Source organism: Rhinopithecus bieti, unplaced genomic scaffold (genome assembly GCF_001698545.2).
Source record: "Rhinopithecus bieti isolate Rb0 unplaced genomic scaffold, ASM169854v2 scaffold_13900, whole genome shotgun sequence".
Classification (NCBI taxonomy): Eukaryota; Metazoa; Chordata; class Mammalia; order Primates; family Cercopithecidae; genus Rhinopithecus; species Rhinopithecus bieti.
This window is the reverse complement of record NW_016808376.1, coordinates 3,366,022-3,382,062: the sequence shown is the minus strand read 5'-3', so window position 1 is coordinate 3,382,062 and position 16,041 is coordinate 3,366,022.

Sequence of the window (16,041 nt, the reverse complement as noted above, 5' to 3'; positions counted from 1 at the left end):
TCTTTGTTACCATGAATGGCACTGCAAGGATCATCCTTAGACAGGCCACCTTTGCACCATCCTCACAGTCATCAGCCATTGCCTCTCCCTATATCTCTTCCAAAATATTTAGTGACCCAGTCAGTGTTGTCCCAGAAAATACATGCAGGAGTAAGATCTGAAGCCAACACTCCCTGTTTTCTTCATAACATGTTATTTCATCTTGTGGCCTGTGAGTTTAATAAGTGGAAGAAGATAGTCACTTTCTCACTTCGTCCTCACATGATCTTTCCTCTGTGTGTGCCCCTGGTGTCTCTGTGTGTCCAAATCTTCTCTTCTTATAAGGACACCAGACAGGATTAGGGCCCACCCTAACTGCCCCATATTAACTTTATCCCCTCTGTAAAGGCCCTGGCTCCAAATACAGTCACATTCTAATGTACTGGGGTTTAGGACTCTAACATATGAATTTTGGGGAGACATAGTTCAATCCATAACAGCCTTTTGCTTTTTTTTTTTTTTTTTGAGACAGAGTCTCACTCTGTTGCCCAGGGTAGAGTTCAGTGGTGCAATCTTGGCTCACTGCAACCTCCACCTCCCGGGTTCAAGTGAATCTCCTGCCTCAGCCTCCTGAGTAGCTGGGGTTACGGGCACCACCATCAGGCCCAGCTAATATTTGTATTGTTGGTAGACACAGGGTCTGGTCATGTTGCCCAGGCTGGTCTTGAACTCCTGACTTCAGGTGATCAGTCCGCCTCAGCCTCCCAAAGTGCTGCGATTACAGGTGTGAGCCACTGCACCAAGGCACGCCTCTTGCTTTTGATCCTCTTCCCGTCTGGTATCTCTGGGTTAGAGCTTGAACTTGTCTGCAAACAAAAGACTTCTAAAAGGTGAGTGGTTAGGCCATGTGGTCCCTCCAGTTTCAGTGTGGGCTCCCGGGAGCCCAACCCCGTATCATCTGCTGTCTCGTGCCTCAGAGGCCAAGGGCATGGTAGTTAAAATATAACAAGCTCTGGAGTCCAACAATCTGAGGTAGTGTCTCTGATCCTGACATTTATTCACGTATGACCCTGGCGAGTTTATCTCACTGAGCCTTTTTTTCCCATCAGCAAATTGAGATGATCGGCTACCTTGTAGCGTTGTTTTAAAAATTAAATTAAGGAACTAGAAGAACAAGACTACTTCCCTGCTCGATGCCACTTCTGGACAGAGGACTGGAGGGAAGATGACCCTCCAGGAACTCTCAAGTTACTCCGACCCTTACAAAGAAGTACTTCTACATTTTAGCAGAATATCCTAGTCTGGCTGCATCTAATCCAGTAGTCACTAAGCCTGTTCTTGATGTGTAGCAGGTACAGGAGCTTGATAGACATGGAGTGGGGAGGAAATAGAATGTGTGGCCTGCTCCAGTGTGAAGGGCAATACTGCAAATTACGGATGCCATTAGGAAAATGTCACTTCCTCATTGTGAGTTTACACATACTACTTCTGAGAATTAATATTTGTCATTAGGGATGTGTTTGGGTAAAACCCTGATTGTCAACGCAAGCTGCACATGAAAATAACCTAGGAAGTGTAAAGAAAAAGATACTGATGTTCAGACCTCACTACCAGATATTCTATTTGTTACTGTCCTTGAGATCAGGGTTTTGTTTTGTTTTGTTTCGAGACAGGGTCACGCTCTGTCACAGGCTGGAGTGCAATGGTATGATCACAGCTCATTGCAGTCTTGACCTCCCTGGCTCAAGCAATCCTCCTGCCTTGACCTTCCAAAATGTTGAGATTACAGGCATGAGCCACCATGCCTGGCCTGAAGTTAGTTTAAAAAAAAATTCATTTGACTGGGCATGATGGCTCATGCCTATAATCCCAGCATTTTGGGAGGCTGAGATGGGAGGATCAGTTGAGCCCAGGAGTTCAAGACCAACCTGGGTAACCCATCCAGACTCCATCTCTACATAAAAATAATTTTCCTAGGTGATGGCGCTGTGTAGCTAGGGCTAGAGAACCGTTCATCCTAGGTTCATACCAACAGCTTCCCATACATTCAGTAACTCAGCCAACAAATACTTATTGTGTGCCTACTGTGTGCCAGGCACGGTTCTGGGCTCTGGGATACAGTAGTGAATATGTCAGGCAAAATCCTTATCTTTATGGAGGACTTACTAGAATTTAAGAGGAGATCCTCAATAAACAAAACAAGTACATGACGTGGCATGTTATATACTTTCCAAATGATGAGTGCTTAGAAAAAAATTAAGTGGGAAAAGGAGATAGGGAGTCGGGTGGGGGCACCCAGGTGCCAACTAAGCAGAGGCTAGCAGGTGAGATGAAGTCATACAGCCATCTAGAGGAAGACAGGGAGTCCCAGGCAGAGGGCACTGCCCGTGCAAAGGTCCCGAGGTCAGCATGCATCCTGTGTGTTTGAGTGACACAAGGAGGCCACTGTGGTTAAAAAGAGGGAGCCGGTGCAGCAGAGCAGATGAGTTCGTGATACTGTGACTGCATTTTACTCTAAGGGAGCTGAGAAGCCACTGGCAGATGCGGGCAGAGCAGTGAGAAGTTCTGACCTGCATTTTCAAAGGATTGCTCTGGCAGTTTTGTTGAAAATGAACTTAGGAGGGAAAAGCTGGAAGGAAGGAGGGAGACCAGTAAAGAGGCTGTTGCACATTTCGCTAAGGGAAATTAGCCAGACGCAAAAGGTCAACTATTGCACGATTCCGTTTACATGAGGTGTGTACCCAGAACAGGCCAATCCATGGAGATAGAAAGCAGAAGCTACGTTACCAGGGCATGGGGAGGGGAGAATGGGAGGTTAATGTTTAATGGGTACAGAGTTTCTGTTTGAAAAGATGAGAAAGTTCTGGAAACAGGAATGATGTTTGCCCAATACTGTGAATGCACTTAATGCTACTAAACTGTATACTTCAAAACGGCTAAAATTATAAATTTTATGTTATTTTACTGCAATAAAAAATTAAATTAAAAAAAGAGCACTGGGTGCGGTGACTCATGCCTGTAATCACAACACTTTGGGAGGCCAAGGTGAGCGGATCACTTGAGGTCAGGAGTTTGAGACCAGCCTTGCCAACATGGCAAAACCCCGACTCTACTAAAAATACAAAAAAATGAGCCGGGCGTGGGACAGGCACCTGTAATCCCAGCTACTTAAGAGGCTGAGGCAGGAGAATTACTTGAACCCGGGAGGCAGAGGTTGCAGATCGAGCCACTGCACTCCAGCCTAGGAGACAGAGTGAGACTCAAAAAAAAAAAAAAAAAAAAAAAAGACTATTGCAACTTCCCAAGTGAGAGATTATGAAGGCTTGGAACAGGATGTTGGCAAGAAGCCGGAGGTGGTAGGGGTGATAGACGTGGTAAGGGTACAGCTGTGTTTTGTAGGCAGCACACACAGAATTTGCTGATGCATTGGAGGCATGGTGTGGGGGAGAGGAGTCAAGTTTAAGGCCAAGGTTTTGGAGCTGAACAACCAGAAGGATGAAGGGTACATTCACTGAGAAAAGTAAGGCTGGGAGCACAGCAGGTGTCATTGGTGGGGAGATGAGGAGTCTGGTCTTGGCCGTGGTCAGCTTGCGATGTCAGGTTCACCATCTGCATGGACAGGCTGGAGTGGCAACTGAGCCCTGGGTAGAGGCTGGCTGGAGGCATTCTTTGGGGAGTGACCTGTGTGTGGATGGTGTTCTAGGCATAGAAGGACTCTCAAGCATTAGGCTCTGGGGATAGTCCTAAGATACAGGGAGGAGAGAAATTAGCAAGGACAGAAGGATGGGGTAGAGAGAGAAAGGTGAAGACAGAGAGCGTAGTGGCCTGGGAGTCAACTGTAGAAAGTATTTCAGGCAGGGCGCGGTGGCTTAAGCCTGTAATCCCAGCACTTTGGGAGGCTGAGGCGGGCAGATCACTTGAGGTCAGGAGTTGGAGACCAGCCTGGCCAATATGGTGAAACCCCGTCTCTACTAAGAATACAAAAATTACCTGGGCATGCTGGCATGAGCCTGTAATCCCAGCTACTTGGGAGGCTGAGGCAAGATAATTGCTTGAATCCAAGAGGCGGAGGTTGCAGTGAGCCGAGATCGTGCCACTGCACTCCAGCCTGGGTGACAGTCAGACTCTGTTTCAAAAAAAAAAAAAAAATGTTTCAAGGATCTATTGGGTGAAACGCTGCAGATAGGCCAAGTAAGATGAAGACTGAGAATTGACCATTGGTTCTGCAACCAGGAGGTTGCAGTTTAAATGACGTGCAGAGCAGGTGAGGGCAGAGCCTGGCTGGAGTGGGCATAGTAGACAATTGTAAGAATAATGAAGTGTGTTGGGGTCCACACTCATGGAAAGATCCCAAAGGGTACAGGACAAAGTGGCCTATGGCCACTCTGGACTGTTCTGGCTTGGAATGTCTTGCTGGAGGCTGGGGTATTATTAAAAATGGAGTAACTCTTATTTGAGGAAATTATACTAGATTGGAGGATGCTGAACCCAGAAGACCATTGTGCATTGGTGGAGTGGGGAGGGTTTTACCAAGCAGGGCAGAAGGGTCATACGCTGGAATCTGTGAGAAGAGGGTCCTCTTGTAGAAAGGGCCCCTGCCAGTAGGCAACAAGCCAGAACTGCAGCCCAGGGAGGCATGTTCATTTCCTCTGGCTCTGTAACAAATTACCACAGGTTTAGTGGCTTCAAACCACACTCATTTATAACTCTGTAGGTCAGAAGTCCACACAGCTGGGCTGGATGGGTGGCTGAGGGTCTCCAGGCTGAAATCAAGGTGTTGACTGTGCTGGGCTTTAATCTGAAGGCTATGGGGAGAAGCTACTTCCAGGCTCATTGCAATTCTTGGCAGAATTCAATTCTGTGCAACTGTGGAAGCGAAACCCCCATCTTGGTTTGCTGTCAGCCTAGGTAGGGCCAGTCTCCGCACCGAGAGGCCACCTGTGTTCCTTCTCGTGTGGACTCTTCCATTCTAAAGCTAGCAGAGGCACATCCAGGCCTTCTTGTGCTTTGAATTTCTCTGATTTCCTCTTCTGCCTCTGCCTTATCTGGGTGGGCCAGTATAACACAACAACGTAACATTAACATAACATACTGGGCCCGCCCGGATAATCCAGGATAATCTCCCTATTTGAAGTTCAACTGATTACATCTGCAAAGTCCCTTTTGCCCCATTAAAGTAACATGTTCAGGGGCACCATAGCATATGGACAGTCCCAGAAATTAGGGCGTGGAATTTCCTTGGCGGGGGCCATACTTCTGGCCACAACAAGGGTATTCCTTAAAGAATCTCCCCCTGGATCACCGGACAAGGCATATTTTACATACATACAATTTTCCTTTCATGTTGTCATTAGACTTTGTTTGCTCCACCCCTCCCCCCAACGAAATCTCGTAACTCGTGTGGTGAACGACAAAGCTGAGCTCCCGACATCTGTGTCAAGTTGCTTCGTGGCGCAAGTCTTCAAGCAATCACGTGGTTCTGGGTGGGGCGGAGATTCTACCGCCACCCTCCAGCTCCAGAAAGGGGTCCTTGTTTTTCTGAGTCATTGGGGTGGTCCCACCTTATCCACAGCCACACTGATTGGTTCAGAGATGAACATGTGACCAAAGATGGTCCAATCAGAGGCATGCATGCTGAGGACTGCTGACCCAGATGGGAGAAGGCTATTCTAGCTTAATCAACAAGACGCCAGCGGCCATCTTGTAACCAAAGACGGGAGAGAGCCTTTGTAGGAAACCAATACCAGGAAAACAGGGACAAGAGATGGAAAGAAAGGTGAATTCCTATCCCACTATCCATGATGCGATTATTACTCATTGCATCCCTGTATCAAAAGCAACTCATGTCGGCCTGGCGCAGCGGCTCACCCCTGTAGTCCCAGCACTCTGGGAGGCCGACACAGGTGGATCACCTGAGGTCAGGAGTGACCAGCCTGGCCAATATGGCCAAACCCCGTCTCTACAAAAAAAGTTAGCCGGGCATGATAGCGGGTGCCTGTAATCCCAGCTACTCGGGAGGCTGAGGTGGGAGAATGGCTTCAATCCGGGTGGTGGAGGTTGCAGTGAGCAGAGATTCCACCACTGCACTCCAGCCTGGGTGACACAGTGAGACTGTCTCAAACAAACAAACAAAACCTCATGTGCCCCACGAATATATATACCTACAATGTACCTACAAAAATTAATTAATTAATTTTTTTTTTTTTTAGATGGAGCCTCGCTCTGTTGCCCAGGCTGGAGTGCAGTGGCCCGATCTTGGCTCACTGCAATCTCCGCCCCTCCAGGTTTAAGCAATTCTCTGCCTCAGCCTCTGGAGTAGCTGGGATTACAGGCACGTGCCACCACGCCCGGCTAATTTTTTTGTATTTTTAGTAGAGACGGGGTTTCACCATCTTGGCCAGGCTGGTTTTGAACTCCTGACCTCAGGTGATCCACCTGCATCGGCCTCCCAAAGTGCTGGGATTACAGGCGTGAGCCACCGTGCCCAGCCAAACATTAATTTTTTTAAAAAAAGCAAATGGAGGCAAAGATTTGTAGTTGATGAAAAAAGTTTTCGGCCGGCACAGCGTGGCTCAAGCCTGTAATCCCAGCAGTTTGGGAAGGCCAGCGGGCGGATCACGAGGTCAGGAGATCGAGACCATCCTGGCTACCATGGTGAAACACCTTCTCTACTACATACAAAAAACTCAGCCGGGCCGAGGTGGCCAGGCGCCTGTAGTCCCAGCTAGCTTGGAGGCTGAGGCAGGAGAATGGCGTGAACCGGGAGGGCGGAGCTTGCAGTGTAGCCGAGATACACCACTGCACTCCAGTCTGGGCGAACAGAGCAAGACTACCGTCTCAAAAAAAGAAAAAAAGTTTTTCATCAATAAATAATACTTTTTAAAATGTGAAGATTAAAGACATTTTCACATAAGAAAAGTGAGTTCCAAGTGGCATTGTTGAACAGCTGGATCAACCCTTGCCTAAAGCCCACTCCATCTGCAGGCTTTTCATTTATGTCAGCCAATACATTCCTCTTATTATTGAAGCCATTTTGACTTCGATTTGCTCTTACTTGCCACCAAAATTACCCCAACAGACAGAACTTGTTTAACAAGGTGATGATTTTACAGAGCGGAGTCATGGATGGGGCCACAAAGACAGGTGTGGTCTGCCCTATATCCACCTCCCCCTCTGCAAAGCCTTCTAAAAAAGCAGGCATATGGTACTAAGGGGACTTCAGCCCAGGGTTTCTCTGGATCATGGTCAACAGCAAAGCGAAGAGTGGCCCTGGCAGAGCAGGAGGAACAACTGGTGTGAGGAGGAGTGGTAAGATAGGGACCTTGGGAACAGTTGTGGGAAAACCTATCGCCCTTTCTCAAACACACTGAAGAGAGGTGACATGTAAGAGGGGAGGAAAGACTGATGTTGGTGAATATATGTGAAGTGCTGAACAGTGGCTGGTGCATGGTAGCCCTTGGTACAGAGTGCCACTTCGCACCCAGGCCCTTCAAGGTGGGAAGGAACCCCAGGATGGGAGATGAATCACTAGAGGATAAATGTGTGTTTCTTCTCTTCTTTAGCAAAGGCTGTGCTTGAAAATAACCTTCACTCATTGTTATGGCCTGAACTGGCTCCCACCTAAATTCGTAGATTGAGGTCCTAACCCCCTAGCACCTCAGAATGTGACTTTATTTGGAGGTAGGGTCTTTACAGAGGTAATCAAGTTATACTGACATCGTTAGGCTGGACCCTTGTTCAACATGACTGGTGTCCTTATAAGAAGAGGAAATGTTTGCTGGGTACAGTGGCTCACACGTGTAGTCCCAGCACTTTGGGAGGCTGAGGCAGGAGAATCACTTGCTAATTTCTCTCCTCCCTGTATCTTAGGACTATCCCCAGAGCCTAATGCTTGAGAGTCCTTTTATGCCTAGAACACCATCCACACACAGGTCACTCCCCAAAAAATGCCTCCAGCCAGCCTCTACCCAGGGCTCAGTTGCCACTCCAGCTGGTCCATGCGGATGGTGAACTTGACATCGCAAGCTGACCACGGCCAAGACCAGACTCCTCATCTCGCCACCAATGACACCTGCTGTGCTCCCAGCCTTACTTTTCTCAGTGAATGTACCCTTCATCCTTCTGGTTGTTCAGCTCCAAAACCTTGGCCTTGAACTTGACTCCTCTCCCCCACACCCTGCCTCCAGTGCATCAGCAAATTCTGTATGTGCTGCCTACCAGCCTGGCCAACATGGCAAGACTCCATCTCTATAAATAATTAAAAAATTAGCAGGGGCATGGTGGCGTGCACCTATAGTCCCAGCTACTCAGGAGGCTGAGGTGGGAGGATCACTTGTGCCCAGGAGAGTGAATCTGCAGTGAGCCATGACCGCGCCACTGCACTCCTGTCTGGGTGATAGAGCAAGACCCCGTCTCTTAAAAAAGAGAGAGAGAGAGAGAGAATTCGAGCAGACAGAGGCAGCAGGGGCACACACCCACAGAGCCCACAGAGGAAAGGCCACGTGAGGACACAGGGAGAAGGTGACAACCCGCAAGACAAAGAAGAGACCAAGTCTGCCAACACCTTGATGGTGGACTTTTCACTTCCAGAACTGCGAAAAGATAAATGTCTGTTATTTAAGCCCTCCAGTCTGTGGCATTTTGTCACAGCAGCCTGAACAGACTGGGACGCCTGGGTTCAGTGGCGCCCCTTCCTGAAAGATCTGTCCACCAGCACTTGTGAATGGTCCCTGATTGGGAACAAGTGTCTTTGCAGATGTAATTACATTTAGGATCTTGAGATGAGAGCATTCTGGGTGAACTGAGTGGGCCTTAAACTCAATGACAACTATCCATGTAAGACACAGAAGAGAAGAGAAGAAACAGAGAAGGCCAGGTGAGGAGGGAGGCTGAAACTGAAATGAGGAAGATCGCCAGTGGCCGCCAGAAGCCAGGATAGAGGCACAGGATGGAGCCTCCTCAGAGCCCCCAGAAGGGGCCGGCCCTGCCCACATCTTAATTCCACACCTCTGGCCTTAAGAACTGCAAAAAATTAATTTCTGTTGTTTTGGCCGGGCACAGTGGCTCGCACCTGTAATCCCAGCACTTTGTGAGGCCGAGGCAGGTGGATCACCTGAGATCAGGAGCTCAAGACCAGCCTGGCCAACATCTCTACTAAAAACACAAAAATTACCCAGGCCTGGTGGCAGGTGCCTGTGATCCCAGCTACTCGGGAGGCTGAGGCAGGAGAATCGCTTGAACCAGGGAGGCAGAAGTTGTAGTGAGCCGAGATCGCGCCACTGCACTCCAGCCTGGGTGACAGAGCAAGACCCTGTCTCTAAAAAATACAAAATAAAAATAAATAAAGTGAAATGTGACCACATGCGCATGCTGGAAGGAGCATCTCCTACTGGCCGCACAGGGCTGGACCTGCCGGGATATGTCTGTGTCTGGCAGGGCCGAAACTGCCGGGGTATGTCTGTGTCAGGCAGCTGCCTCTGAAAGTGGAGATTCTGCATATTTCTGTTTCCGCGACCACCTCTCAGACAAAGCCTTATTCCAATGCAGGAATTCTGTTGTTTAAAATAAAACAGTTATAATTTCAGCCAGAGATGGAGCGGTGGAATACAGTGGTGTCCCCTCCCCCAGCCCCCACAGCACGTGCCCTCCCTGAGAGCCCTGAGCCCCGAACCCCACACATACCACATGTGCAGAGCCAGGTGGCTCCCAGGGCAGCAGGTGGAGGAGCCATGGCTTGTTACAGGAGCACCTGTGGTGGCGAGTCGGGTGAGGAATTCCTTCCATCTCTGGCAGACAGGAGTGGGGTTGCCAAATAACGGCTCTCCTTCCTCCTAGCCTTCCCTCTGGCTCCCAGAGCATGACAGCCCCAGGTCTGTTCAGCACATTCTTCCTTGGCTGTCTCTGCTCCCATTTCCAATTTGGGAATCCGCGATAAGCCTCCAGAAGCGGAGGCCTGGTGCCCAGAAAGGCTGGCGCCGACCCAGCCACACACAGGAGTAAGCCGAGAGCCTTCCTTGGAAAGTGGAAAGTCCAAATCAGGACAGGGATACTGTGTTTTGCCGCAGTACGCCACACTGTAGAGGGGGCTGAGTTTTGAAATAGCGATTTTCAAAGACTGTGCATAGTTGTCAGTTGACTCCCAAAGAAATACCCTACCATGCTTCTCCCCATCCCGTCCCCACCCTGAGGGGAGCTCTCTGGTAGGGGTGGCAAGGGAACCCCTGTCCCCGAGTCAGCCACTTTGGATGTCAGGGTGCTTGAAAAGCGTTGTGCCCGTGCAGGGGCCACTCACACCTCCCCATGCTCTTCAACGGACTCGAGGGACTCTTTAACTCTTTGTTTTGTTTTGTTTGTTTGCTTGTTTTTGATTTTTGAGATGGAGTCTTGTTCTGTCGACCAGGCTGGAGTGCAGTGGCACAATCTCAGTTCACTGCAACCTCTGCCTCCCGGGTTCAAATGCTGCTTCTGCCTCAGCCTTCCGAATAGCTTGGATTACAGGCACCCACCACCCTGCCCGGCTAATTTTTGTATTTTTTAGTAGAGATAGGGTTTTACCATGTTGTCCAGGTTGGTCTCGAAGTCCTGACCTCAAGTGATCTGCCCACCTCGGCCTCCCAAAGTGCTGGGATTACAGGCATGAGCCACCGTGCCCAGCCACTCTTTATTTATGTTCAGACACAGGGTCTTGCTCTGTCGCCCAGGCTGGAATGCAGTGGAGTGGAGTAGAATGCAGTGGCGCAGTCATGACTCACTGCAGCCTCAAACTCTCAGACTACCTTCCCACCTCAGCTTCCTGAGTAGCTGGTACTACAGGTGTGCACCACCATGCCCAGCTAACTTTCTAAATTTTTCGTAGAGATAAGGGTCTTGCTCTTTTGCCCAGGCTGGTTTTGAATTCCTGACCCCAAGCAATCATCCCACCTCGGCCTCCCAAAGCACTAAGATTACAGATGTGAGCCACTGCACCTGGCCCCCAAAGGTACTCTTCATATTCCTACCCCTAGACACCAAAGTCGGGAGTTACTGTCTTAGGAAAGGATTCTGAGAGGAGATAGACTCCTGAGTGCCTGGAGAAGGGAATGGCAGAGGAATCGGGGAATGTGGGTTCCTCACAAGGTCACACTGAGGGGATGGCCAGTGAAGTCATTCCTGTGGGTAGAGTGTGTGCAGAGAGATCAGTGGCCAGGGCAGAGGCTTCTGAAAGAAATGGAGGGACTTCTTATTCTCCAATGTCAATTCCATCGAAAACTGGGCCTGTATCTTCTGGCTCTGGCTGGGGGCGAAGTCCAAGGCTATCTCCAGGTTGGGGAGGAAAGGCTCGTGAAGGAGTTATGTGGATGGCTGAGCTGCTCGCTCCTCCAGAACCACGAGGCAACCCCACAGCCTGCTGCTGCCCACACCCTACCAGGCAACGCTGGCTGCTGTATCCATGGGTCTGTATTTTCTCAAGAGTAAATAACGCCAGAGCACAGCTCTCTCTCTCCCCAAAGCCTAATAAATTCAGCAAAACATGGTCATGTCCAGCAAAGAAGATCACTGTCAACGGCCGAACATGGAAACAAGTACAAGTCCACATTAAAAATGTTGAAAATCGGTCTAGTGCGGTGGCTCACGCCTGTAATCCCAGCACTTTGGGAAGCCAAGGTGGGAGGATCACTTGAGCCCAGGAGTTTGAGACCAGCCTGGGCAACATGGTGAAACCCCGTCTACAAAAATTACAAAATATTAGCTGGGCATGGTGGTACACACCTGTAGTTCCAGCTACTCATGGGGCTGAGGCAAGAGCATTGCTTGAGTCCAGGAGGTCGAGGCTGCAGTGGGCTATGTTTGTGCCACTGCCCTCCAGCCTGGGTGACAAAACGAGATCTTGTCTCAAAAAAAAAAAAAAAAAAAAAATTGAAAAGTGTTGTCGAAGAAAGAAACACGATTCTGGCATAACCCAGAGTAGCTCTGGACTCCACTTTCATTAGCCCCCTCCAATAAAGCAGGGCTATATATAGGAAGGTTAAACCCCCACTCCAATAAAGGAAGATTAATCCATAAAATCCTGAGATTTCTCACGAACTCTCTGGAACAAATGAAGCAGCCTCATGAGATAGGAAATGTCATAGGATAAAAGCTCTGACATACCCCCAGGCTGTCAGGATCCTGGCCCCTTTTCAGAGTTCCACAAAGTGTAAAGCAATGACTGGAAGACTTGAGGCCTCCATATGGCAGTAAGAATGCCCTAATTAAGTAGAGTGAAATCTGGAACAAGACATTTCACAAAGTCTCAGCCGGAAAGGCAGGAAGCAGCTTCTCCAGCAAAGGCACCGCCAGCCTCCAGTCGAATCTCTCTGAGATTTCTTCCTGCCAAGTTACTAGGTAGAGGAAAGTTCAAAATCCCTGTCCCCCAACTGTCGTTCAGAAGGGTAGGCACAACAGCAACAAGATAAGGAGTGAAGTATGTCAAGGAGAATCCAACTTCCCTCTAAGACAGAAACAGAAGATTGGGACCCCACTGCAGACCTGCAGGCATAATAATGAGAAAAAGGGCCGGTGCGGTGACTCATGCCTGTAATCCCAGCACTTTGAGTGGCCGAGGCCGGTGGATCACTTGAGCCCAGGGGTTTGAGATCAGCCTGGCCAACATGACGAAACTCCATCTCTACTAAAAATACAAAAATTAGCCAGATGTGGCGGTGGGCATCTGTAATCTCAGATACTCAGAAGGCTGATGCAGGAAAATCTCTTGCGCCCAGGAGGCGGAGGGTGCAGTGAGCCGAGATTGTGCCACTGCACAACAGAGTGAGACTCTGTTGGAAGGAAGGGAGGGAAGGAGGGAGGGAGGGAGGGAGGGAGGGAGGGAAAAAGGAAGGAAGAAAGAAACACCCATGCCAGTGACAGATGCAGAAACCTGCCTGAAGGAAAACCTGACCCTGAAGTCACTTGCAGTGCAGTGCCCTATGGCGTGTCATGCTGCCACAGATACTGCTGACCCCCAGAGCTCCTTGGACAGACAGCATCGCTACTGACAACTTAGCTGCCCACCTGCCTGGGAGGCATCCCTGCCACAGGGACATTCTGCAGCCAAGGATGGCTGAGGGCAGACGGCTGGCCGCTGGCCCTAAGGTGGGACCGAGCCTCCAGCATGGCTCAGGCCCTAAGTGCTAACTTTTGGGGTCTGCAACTTGGGGAACCACTTTGTGAGCAAGCTAGAGGAGGAAATGGAAAAGATTGTCCCTACAGCTCATCTATTTTGCATTCTTTCCCCACCCAAGATAAAATATTTCAGAGGCCTTGGTGTGGCTGTCCAGGGAGGCATTTCTGCCCAGGAATTGGGTCTCACTGAGGCTTTTCCTGGGCCTGCCCTCCAAACAACTGCAAGCAGTGGGCAGGTGGAACTGGTTCTCCAGGCAAGGCTGGTGATGAGACATCTTCCTGTGTGTTTACATGGCACAAGCCCAGAACACCTGCAGACGGGGCCACGTTGGGTGCCTTCTGATGGCGTTTTCTATCCCCAAATACTCCCCTTGACCCTATGTCTGGATTGTTTTTGGAGGGAAGAGTTCTCTTCTGTGAGTCAGAACCCCCCGCTTCCAACCTGAGGCCACATTGGAAGAGCTGGCAGCGGTCGGGGTCACTCTTGTCCACTAGATAAGTAGTCAGTCAAAGGGGTTTAAGGAGACAGATCCATGGTCTTGAACAGCGGTTTCTCCTGAGCAACTGGTCTACCCCCTGCACTGGCCTGGTCTCACATTAGGCCGCACTGTGACTTCATTCTGTTATCTTTCTTTCCCATCAAAAGGTGAGGTTTTGCCCAGTGCCTCCCTTTCTTCTGACATCTGAAATTCCAGTTAGAGCGCATTCCATGTCCTGAAGTAGCAAGATGCAACTGCTACTCAGAGAGGCATGGCCACATTCCTCCTCAGTGTCTGGCTTCTAGGAGGACGCAGGACTGGGAGGACCTGTGGGAAGAAGGAAAGAGTGAGACAGCGACCAGGGAGGGAAGGCTGAGGAAGCTAAGAGTCGCTTTATCTGCTTTACAGTTTGGCCCTGGGCTTTCATCCTGCTTTGGGCCAGATATGGGAAAGAGGGTGACTAGAAACAGGGGTCCACAAGGACCCTCTGCTCCTCTTTCTCTGCCTATGCCAAGTCTAAACCTCACTTTAAATATTAGATCAAAATAAGACTAGACTCTGTGGAGTCTAGTCAGATGCATAGAAGCAGGGTGTCAAATGGTGGTCACCGGGGGTGGGGCAATGGCTAAATGATACAAAGCTTCAGTTATGCAACATAAACAAGTTCTAGGGATTTGCTATACAGTATAGTTCCTAGAGCTAACCCTCCTGTATTGCATACATAAATGTGCAGAGGGTAGATCTTAAGTTGCATTCTTTTTTTTTTTGAGATGGAGTCTCTCTCTGTCAGCAGGCTGGAGTGCAGTGGCGCAATCTCGGCTCACTGCAACCTCTGCCTCTCGGGTTTAAGTGATTCCCCTGCCTCAGCCTCCTGAGTAGCTGGGACTACAGGCGCCCACCACCATGTCCAGCTAATTTTTGTATTTTTAGTAGAGATGGGGTTTCACCATGTTGGCCAGGGTGGTCTTGATCTCTTGACCTTGTGATCCATCCGCCTTGGCCTCCCAAAGTGCTGGGATTACAGGCCTGAGCCACTGCACGTGGCCCTGTGTTCTTTCCTTTTTGGAGACAGGGTCTTGCTTGGTTGCCTAGGCTGGAGTACAGTGGTGCAGTCATAGCTCACTGCAGTCTGGAACTCTTGGGCTCAAGCGATCCTCCCATCTCAGCCTCCTGAGTAGCTGGGACTACATGTGTGCACCACCATGTCCAGCTAATTTTTATATATTTTTTCGTAGAAATAGGATGTTGTCCAGGCATGTCTTGAACCCCTGAGCTCAAGCGATCTTCCCATCTCAGCCTCCCGAGTAGCTGGGACTACCTGTGTGCACCACCATGTCCAGCTAATTTTTATATATTTTTTCGTAGAAATAGGATGTTGTCCAGGCAGGTCTCGAACCCCTGAGCTCAAGTGATCCTCCCACCTCGGGCTCCCAAAGTACTGAGATTACAGGCATGTAATCACTGCGCCCAGTCTTGCGCTGTGCTTTTAACACAGAGATGTGTGCACACAAAATAATAATAAACAGGGCAGGAGGAGTCTTTGGGAGGTGATGGATGTGTTCATAGATTTGAGGTGGTATTGGTTTCACCATTGTATACTTTATCCCCAAACTTGTGTTGAAATGTAGACATGAAATACATACAGCTTTTTTTTTCTTTTTTAACATGCCAACCAGACTTCAGTAAAGTGGTTTTAAAAAATAAGATCAACCCAGTGGTAAACGTGGTGAACCCAACCCCCGCCTCTCCAGCTTGCTGAGCTATGAAAGAGGAAGAAGCCAGGAGCACAGCCGCTGTTGGCTCTGTGCCTAATGACTGAAGCCTTCTATGAGTTGGGTTTGTTATCATGTTTGGCTCCTGGACTGGATTGTTTTCTTTCCTTTCTAAGACATTTGAAGTCCTTTGATGAGCTGGTGTTTATAGTTCATGTTCTTTCATGCCAAACGAGCACTTATTATTATCTAGAATTACAAAAGCATTTGGTGTTTTCCAAGCTTAGGTGGCCAGCTTCAGAATCCAAGAAGGGATGACTTTATACCGTACAGGGGGGTTGGAAAAAGTCAGAAGTAAATCAGACTTCTGACAGTTTAGTCATATTTAAAATTTATTAGAGAAGAGACCAAAAGGAAACTTCTGATGAATTTTCTTTCTTTTTTTTTCTTGGTAAAATGAAATCATTCACATTCTGCCATGAGTATAATTGCCTCTATTCTAGGCAATTTCTGTATTGTAAATTGAGATTTTGTGTTGGTGATTTTAGAATAAGGCATGCCTGTAACATAAATGAATATTTGCTTTGGATCCTCTGCCTAGTTTTCCTGTCTTTTCCTTCGATTATTTTTCCTTGGCCACTTTTATTTTAATTGGACAGTGACTCATAAAGCAAGTGCATTCGAAGCTAGACCAAGATATTCAGGGACTGTCCCAAGAAACCCGGGGCTGG